Source organism: Myotis myotis, unplaced genomic scaffold (assembly GCF_014108235.1).
Source record: "Myotis myotis isolate mMyoMyo1 unplaced genomic scaffold, mMyoMyo1.p scaffold_m19_p_1, whole genome shotgun sequence".
Classification (NCBI taxonomy): domain Eukaryota; kingdom Metazoa; phylum Chordata; class Mammalia; order Chiroptera; family Vespertilionidae; genus Myotis; species Myotis myotis.
In genome coordinates, this window is record NW_023416313.1 from 137,383,123 (window position 1) to 137,391,267 (window position 8,145).

General features: G+C 53.3%; 3 non-coding genes across 3 annotated transcripts; 2 read left to right on the plus strand and 1 right to left on the minus strand.

The window, feature by feature from the left end:
• Positions 1 to 1,050: 1,050 nt before the first annotated feature.
• Positions 1,051 to 1,214, plus strand: LOC118661458. The gene has a single exon (XR_004969347.1). It is a non-coding gene; the product is annotated as a U1 spliceosomal RNA (small nuclear RNA).
• A 5,062-nt stretch (positions 1,215 to 6,276) lies between these two features.
• Positions 6,277 to 6,367, minus strand: TRNAY-GUA. Its single transcript is given in 2 exon segments — positions 6,277 to 6,312; positions 6,331 to 6,367. It is a non-coding gene; the product is annotated as a tRNA-Tyr (tRNA).
• Positions 6,368 to 7,490: 1,123 nt separating this feature from the next.
• On the plus strand, positions 7,491 to 7,654 carry LOC118661527. The gene has a single exon (XR_004969360.1). It is a non-coding gene; the product is annotated as a U1 spliceosomal RNA (small nuclear RNA).
• The last annotated feature ends 491 nt before the right edge of the window (positions 7,655 to 8,145 follow it).

The window sequence follows — 8,145 nt, forward strand, 5'->3', positions numbered from 1 at the left end:
CTGGGGGGGGCGGGGGGAGGGGCAGGGCATGCGGGAGGCAACCAATCCATGTGTCTGTCTGTCTCTCCCTCTCCCTTCCATTCTTTCTAAACATCAGTGGAGAAAATATCCTTGGGTGAGGATTAAAATAATGTTCATAATCATGAGCCCCTACTGACATCTTCAATTCCAATTTCCCACGTAACACCACACCCTTCCTCCTTGCCCTCCATTCCCTACTGGACTCCCAGCACCCCTTTCCTCACTAACTCCTGCAACGCACACAGCATCCTTGCAGATTGGTTACGGCCACAAACTATGAAACACGAAGCTACTGTGGGACAGTCTAGTATTGGCTGTCAGTTCTTGTCCTTAGACTTGAAGATGCTTATAAGTTAATACACTGAGCTGAAGAGTCATTTTGGGGTGTGTGTGTGTGTGTGTGTGTGTGTGTGTGCGCGCGCGCTCGCGCGCGCTTCTCTTCTATTTTCACATTTTTCCTAGACAGAAGGTAGCATAGTACATATATTTATGCATTTACTTTTTTTCAATGAATCATATCTAGAAATAAACATAGCAGTCCAGCAAACCGGCCCTCACCTGATCCAGGACACAAAGGCAGCCCAAGAAAAAGGAAACCACCTAGAATCCCAAACGGTGATCTTCCGCTGGGGAAAATTTTAGAGAAAATCGACCCCCTCAATCTAACTTTAAACTACAAACTAAAGTTTATTTCAACTAGAAGTCTCAGAGCAGATCTCTCCTGAGTCTTCTCTCCTGGAGTCGTGCGGCTGGCGGGTCAAAATGCAAGACAGGGCTCCGGGGACGTCAGGCCGGGGGCGTGGCGTAAGCAGATGAGCAGGCGCGCAGAGGCTGCCGGTCCCACTCCGCCGGCGCCCCCACGTCCCCGCATCCCGAGATGGACGCGCCCCCGGGGTTGCTGTCGCATCGGGCGCGGTTGCCGCTCGGGTCCCTGGGGCAGCGGGGGCGCCGCGGCGTGTTGAGTGTAGTGAGCGTGTGTGAAGGGTGGGTCGCGCGTGGGGGTTGGGGTGTGGGCGGGGGCAGCAACTCATACTTACCTGGCAGGGGAGATACCATGATCACGAAGGTGGTTTTCCCAGGGCGAGGCTTATCCATTGCACTCCGGATGTGCTGACCCCTGCGATTTCCCCAAATGTGGGAAACTCGACTGCATAATTTGTGGTAGTGGGGGACTGCGTTCGCGCTCTCCCCTGGTTTTTGTTGGTCACAAAGACAGATGGCGAGGTCTTGGGAGGTTTGGCGTTTGCTGCATTCCGAATGCCAGCGCTACCTCAATAGTAGTATTCAGGAAGTTGCCCTCGAGGGTCGTGGCGCCTGGTCTGTATGTAACTTTCTGTTGCCTTTTTCTATGGTGTTTTCACCTCCCGGTTATTATACGTGGCTTTTCACCTGCAACTGCAGTGCACACTCTTATGTCTGATCTTCCCAAGCCCTACGGAGTCAGTATCAACTTATTTTCCTTTAACCTTTACTTACTGGTTTCAGAGAAACATCCACTCGTTGCTCCACTTTATGCAGTCATTGGTTGATTTTTTTTTTTTATGGCAGTAAATTGGTTTTTCATTCCTCCCCCCTCTCCCCGTTTATTTATGCTGCTGACACTATTACAGATGCCCCCATTTCCCCCACTTTTGCCCGCCTCCACCCAGCCTTCCTTTCTTCTGTCCATCACCACACTGCTGTCCCTGCCATATACGGTCTTTAGCTAATCCCTTCCCCTTCTCGCATCCAGTCCCCTCTCCTCCCTCCCCTCTGACAGCTGTCAGTGTGTTCCATGCATCCATGCCTTTGTTTCTATTTTGTTCGTCAGTTTATTGTGTTCATTGGATCTATAAGTGAGATCCTATGGTATTTGTCTTTCTTTGGCAGGCTTATTTCACTTCTCATAATAATCTGCAAGTCAATCCATGTTGTCCAAAAAGGTCGGATTTCCTTCTTTTTTACGGCCAGGTAGTATTCCGTGCCCATTGTGTAAATAAATGTGCCACAGCTTTTTTACCCACTCATTTACTGATGGGCACTTGGCCTGTTTCCGGATCTCGGCTATCATCAATATTGCTGCCATGAACATAGGAGTGCATATATTCTTTCTGATTGGTGTTTCAGAAGTCTTGGGATATATTCCCAGATGTGGGATCGCTGGATCAAACAGCAGTGCCATTTTTAATTTGGGTGGGAAACTGGACACTGTTTTCCACAGTGGCTGCACCGGTCTGCAGTCCTACCAACGGTGCACTCCGGTTCCCTTTTCTCCACATCCCCACCAGCATTTGTTGTTTATCTACTGGAAGCCAATGACAGCAGGGCTGAATCTGGGAATGGCTGATGGCATTTCCCCAAACCTGAATAGGATATATTAAATTGATTGTTTGCTGCCAGACAGCTCAGGGCATCTTAATCTACATGCTATTGCCTCCTACTGGCCAAACACCTGAAAAGCTGTAGGCTAATTCCCCCATTCTGACAATGGACTCTGTATAGGAAACCCTGACCCTTTGAAGTGTATATCTTTGCTTCCCCTCAGGACAATTTGTGTTAATAAAAAGCATGGGGTCCTGAGATGAGGAGATCTCAGTTTCCTTTAAACTAGGCTCCTCTGACCCCCAAATGCCTTTCATAATTACCTTTTGTCTCTGGACTCCTATTTAATCTATGCACAGCCTTCTCCAGATTCCAGAACCCGTCTAGATGTTGGATCAAGACCCACGGGCAGCCGAGACCGGTTTGGCTCAGTGGATAGAGCGTCGGCCTGCGGACTGAGGGGTCCCGGGTTCGATTCCGGTCGGGGGCATGTGCCTGGGTTGCGGGCATATCCCCAGTGGGGGATGTGCAGGAGGCGGCTGATCGATGTTTCTCTCTCATCGATGTTTCTGACTCTCTATCTCTCTCCCTTCCTCTCTCTGTGAAAAATCAATAAAATATATAAAAAAAAAAAAAAAAAAAAAAAAAGACCCACGGGCAAATGTCGCCCAACGTCAGGCATTTATCCATTTATCCACAGTAGCCATTCTGGCAGGTGTGAGGTGATATCTCATTGTGGTTTTAATTGGTTCTTGTATGTTCCCTGACCAGGGATCAAACCCTCAACCTTGGCATATCGGGACGATGCTCTAACCTGACCAGGGCAGAATCAACGTTTTAACAAGATTCCCCATGTTATGCCCAGATTTCAGGATCCCCAAAAGACCACACCAGGGAGCCAGCTGAGTCCGATGCAAAAGCAGAGAGTCTTTTATTCAAACCCGGGCTTGGCTCCCCTACCCTCCTTACTGACACAGCAGCAAGTGGCAGAGAGAGGGCCAGCCCTGTGGGGAGAGAGGTTTTATAGTAAGGGGAGGAGAGAGGACTGTGGGCCCTGCCGATTGGCCGGTATCTCGTTCCACGGGATGTGGTCGTATCTATGGCACGCACTTCCCTTGATTGTCATTGGTTAGTTTAAAGAAGTCCTGGGTGTGGCTAGCAGAGGCTTGGGCTTCCGGAAAGAATCCTTGCCGAGCACATGGCTGCTGCCCAAAAATGGAGGACCCAGGGTAAGATGGAGGGCGTAGTCCTCGCCCTTTCACCCCATTGATTTTTCTCATGGCACACATAAACACATTAAAATAATATATATTTTTAATTAGTTAATTAAGTAAATGATTTAATTAAATATATATTTAATTTATATTAATAATTTAATTAAATATATATTTGTTGATCTGACAAAAAAAGTGTAATTTTTATTCATTCACACCGGACAGCTATGTTTTGTGGTGTTACTTGTCATTTTTTAACTTGACAACCTAAGGAGAAAAGAGGTCAATGCCCCAAAATAGTTGGGTTTTGCTTTAAACATTCTGGCAGCACACCGGTTGAAAAAGCACTGCTGTGCATGTTGAAGCTTGAGAAACACTGATTTAGCATACTATACATTTTCGTTTCCTGCCTAACTTCACCCACTGGAATGTAACTTCCATGAGGCTAGGGATTCTTGACTATTTTGTCCACTGCTCCATTCGTAGTTGGCTAGAATAGCGCATGGCAATAACAGGCCTTTAGCACACTTATTTGATTAACCCCCTAGAGTGCTGGGGAGCGCGATTGGGCTCCTCCTGTCTTTCGCCAAAAGTGTCGGGAGCGCTATTGCGCTCCTCCTGCAGTGTCACTAGTAGATGCTAGTACAGGGGTGGGCAACCCCTGGCACGCAAAAGCCTCTCTTATAATCGTCCATTTACAATTGTGAATCTTTGTTCTCAGTGATGAATTTTGTTAAGTCTCGTAATAGGAGAAGCCTGACGGATGAAAGTAGTAGCTCGTGCATACCTCTGAAGGTCACGAAATATACACCTGTTGTAAAATCTCTGTCATCAGTGATGCAGCAGCAGAAGTCCCACTGATAATACCAAACGGAGTCCTAAAGTTTTCTGTCGGACTATCAGCGTACATGTATACATTAAAAAATAAATGTATTTTTCATCATCATCTACTGTGTTTTGTCGCTTGAATGAATTTTATTATTTCTTCAAGGTTCTTCACATACGTACACCTTAAGAGATATCAAGTAGGCGTAACATGTTCTCAAAAAATTAGGGTTGGCACACAGAGGAATTTTGAGTCAGAGATTTTGCTGGTTGCTCACCGCCGAAACCGGTTTGGCTCAGTGGATAGAGCGTCGGCCTGCGGACTGAAGGGTCCCGGGTTCGATTCCGGTCGAGGGCATGTACCTGGGTTGCGGGCACATCCCCAGTGGGAGATGTGCAGGAGGCAGCTAATTGATGTTTCTCTCTCATCGATGTTTCTAGCTCTCTGTCTCTCTCCCTTCCTCTCTGTAAAAAATCAATAAAACATATTAAAAAAAAAAAAAAAAAAAAAAAGGTTGCTCACCCCTGTGCTAGTGGTTCACTCTTTATTGACAGATGGCACCTAAGGAAAATCAGCAAAAATGCCTTGGCAATTTTAGCACAGTTCCTAGGATATTGGTTGGCACTCAAAGGGTTAACGTACTGATCTCGGGCTTTAAAAAAAAATGTTCCCAGCAGGTTCCCAGGTTCTACCTCTGAGCCCAGATCAGATTAATAATACGTGTCCTTCCTACAGAGAAATCACAGAAATGGCAACAGCCCCGCTTCTGCTTCATCAGACATGTCTCTGAACACCATCTGCTTGAACCCGACAGTGAGAGCTAGAAAGTACAGTCCCTGCGCCCAGGGAGCGGCCCCTCCAGCCCACGCCGTTAGCCTCCAACCTGGCCTCCTTCAGCCCCTTCTCACCTTAGGAGAACGTGCTCACCAGACCTCAGCAAAGGGGAGGCCGGGGGCAAGCGCCTTCCTTTTCTCACGCGCCTGCCTCTTCGGCTCACCCGTTGTTTCACCCTGGGTCAAGCTGCAGCAGAGTCAGACCTTTCCTTTTACCCTTTTTGGGTCCCAACAAGGGCCAGAGAGAAGCATACAGATTTCTACGTGTGCACTGGGAGCCCCCATAGGAAAATGACAACCCACAGAAGTGAGGCTACACAGGTTTCCAAGGAGTCCTGGTTTCTCTTACTGGAGAACAGCATTTCGAGACAAGATCTGGTGTCTAGTGTTCATGGGGACCTGCTGTGAAGCCCTGTGCCTATTTCATTCACTGGATTACGGCCCGTTACTGGCATGGCCTGGCCTTGGCCGGTGGGAAGAACCCTTTCACCCCGGCTCTCCTGTTGTTGACACGGCCCATCAGTCGCTGTTCGTTTCTGCACTTCTCGGCACAGCTGGGGGCCCAGGCTCCGCCCCTATTTCCCACCTCAGGCCTTGGCCTCCCCCACCCCCACCCCCCGACCCCGACCCCCGCCACCCCTCCCCACCCCCCACGCTGACCTGCCCTGCCCTCTCCAGCCCGCAGTGCCCTGGGCGTCCTGCGGGGCCCAGTGAGCCTCTCTGAGAATGATGGGGAGCAGGACTGGGCCGGGCGGGGGGCCCGCTCTCAGGGCTCCGGCAGACAGGCAGGTTCCAGCAGTCGGGGCAATGGCGCGGCCTCCGACCCCGTGGACACCACAGCCTCGGCCCGGCGCTCAGCAGTGGGACGGCCGGGGCGGCGGGAGCAGCTGGGGGAGAGGGGGGCGTGCGGGGAGGCGGGACCGGAGCCTCAGGGGCACCCGCCGGGCACCGCCCGCGGCTTCAGAGCCCCCTGCCCGTCAGGCCCCGCCTCGGCCCCGGAGCTCAGGTCAGCCCCCGGTCCGAGCCTGGGCGGCCGGCGGGCGGGGGCGCCTTCCCCGAGGGCGCAAAAGCGTCAGGCACCTCCTTCGAGCCGGAATCGAACCAGCGACCTAAGGATGTCCGCACAGACCGCAGCCTACAGTCCTCCGCTCTGCCAGCTGAGCTATCGAAGGGCGCGCCTCCGGGCCCGGCAGCGCTTCCCCTGGAGCTGCGGGCGGCCAGGGCGCTGGGGCGCCGGTCCCCCCTGCCCGGGCGGGCGGAAGCCCCTGTGCGGAGAGCCGGGCGCCGCCGCCTGCGCCCCTTCCCGGGAGGATGGCGCCCGGACGGCGGGCGATGCCTGCGACTGACTCGCTGGCCGACCGGCCTCACACCCACCCGCCCTCCGCGGCTCCTCACTTCCCCGCCGACTCTGCCGAGAGGCCTCCCGCCCCTGAAGACGCCCGATCGCCTCTGCGGAGCGCAGCTTTCCCCGCCGTCAGCAGCTGCTGATGCAACCTGTTCCCGCACCTTCACTGCTGTCTGCGCGCTCACCTGTGACCCGGTCCAATCAGAAAGGACCCGAGGGCGCTCCGGGGCCGCCCTGTGTGTGTGCGGGCTGGAGAGCGCGACCCTGAGCCCTGGCGGGGGCTCCTGGGCGAGAGCCCAGCCTGGCTGCGGTCGGAGGGCACCGCTGGGCGCTGTGACCCGGCTTTCTCTCTGCACAATGGGGGGCACTGCTCGGCCACCGCATGCTCTGAATTCAGCACGTTGTGTCACTCAGATCAGAGAGACCCCATGGGTACACATGACCACGATTTCTCATTAGCGACTCAGCACTAATCAACATGCAAAAAAGGATGGATGACTTGAAGAGTTCGAACAGACGAGGACAAAAATGGGATGCAATTTCCTTTTGCTGAAGGGAAGGTGGGATCCTCGGTGGGGCCACAACTGCTGGGCGCCGGGTGCGGCGAGACCCGGTCCTCCTTCCCGGGTCAGGGCCTCGCCGCCTCGCCGCCTCGCGGCCAGCTGCGCGCAGGGCCCAGGTCTGAACCCGGAGACCAGGCTCCGGTGACGTCAGGAAGGGGCGTGGCGTATGCAGATGAAAGGCGCGCAGAGACTGCCGGTCGCACTCCGCCGGCGCCTCCACGTCCCCGCATCCCGAGATGGACGCGCCCCCGGGGTTGCTGTCGCATCGAGCGCGGTTGCCGCTCGGGTCCCTGGGGCAGCGGGGGCGCCGCGGCGTGTTGAGTGTAGTGAGCGTGTGTGAAGGGTGTGTGGCGCGTGGGGGTTGGGTGTGGGCGGGGGCAGCAACTCATACTTACCTGGCAGGGGAGATACCATGATCACGAAGGTGGTTTTCCCAGGGCGAGGCTTATCCATTGCACTCCGGATGTGCTGACCCCTGCGATTTCCCCAAATGTGGGAAACTCGACTGCATAATTTGTGGTAGTGGGGGACTGCGTTCGCGCTCTCCCCTGGCTTCGCGTCGTTACGAAAGAAAGAATCAGCGGTTTAGAGCGCGTGCTTTTAGCTGTTGGGGCTGACACACACCTGCCGCAAAAGGGTGCACAGCAAGACTTAAGCGAAGCTGACACTGCGGCGATCTAAGAGAAGCCCTGAGGAAAACCAAGAGACGCTGGGAAGTGTCTCCTCACCTCTTGCCCACCCCCCCCCCTCCCCGCCATACAACTCAACGCCAGGGTGGTCTTCCTGGTGTTGAGCTGTATGCGTTCTTTATATATTTTGGAAATTGACTCCATATCCGATGTATCACTGGCCAAGGTGTTCTCCCAAACTCCGTACAGTGGTGGGCTCCCTTTTCATGTTATGGGTGGTTTCTTAGTTTGAGGTAGTCCCTTTTCTTTTTCTCCCCCTACCCCCTTCCTTTGGTTTCCCTTGCCCTACGAGATGTATCTGAGAAAATACTGCTGAGTGAGATGCCTGAGATTTTAGGGCCTATGTTTTCCTC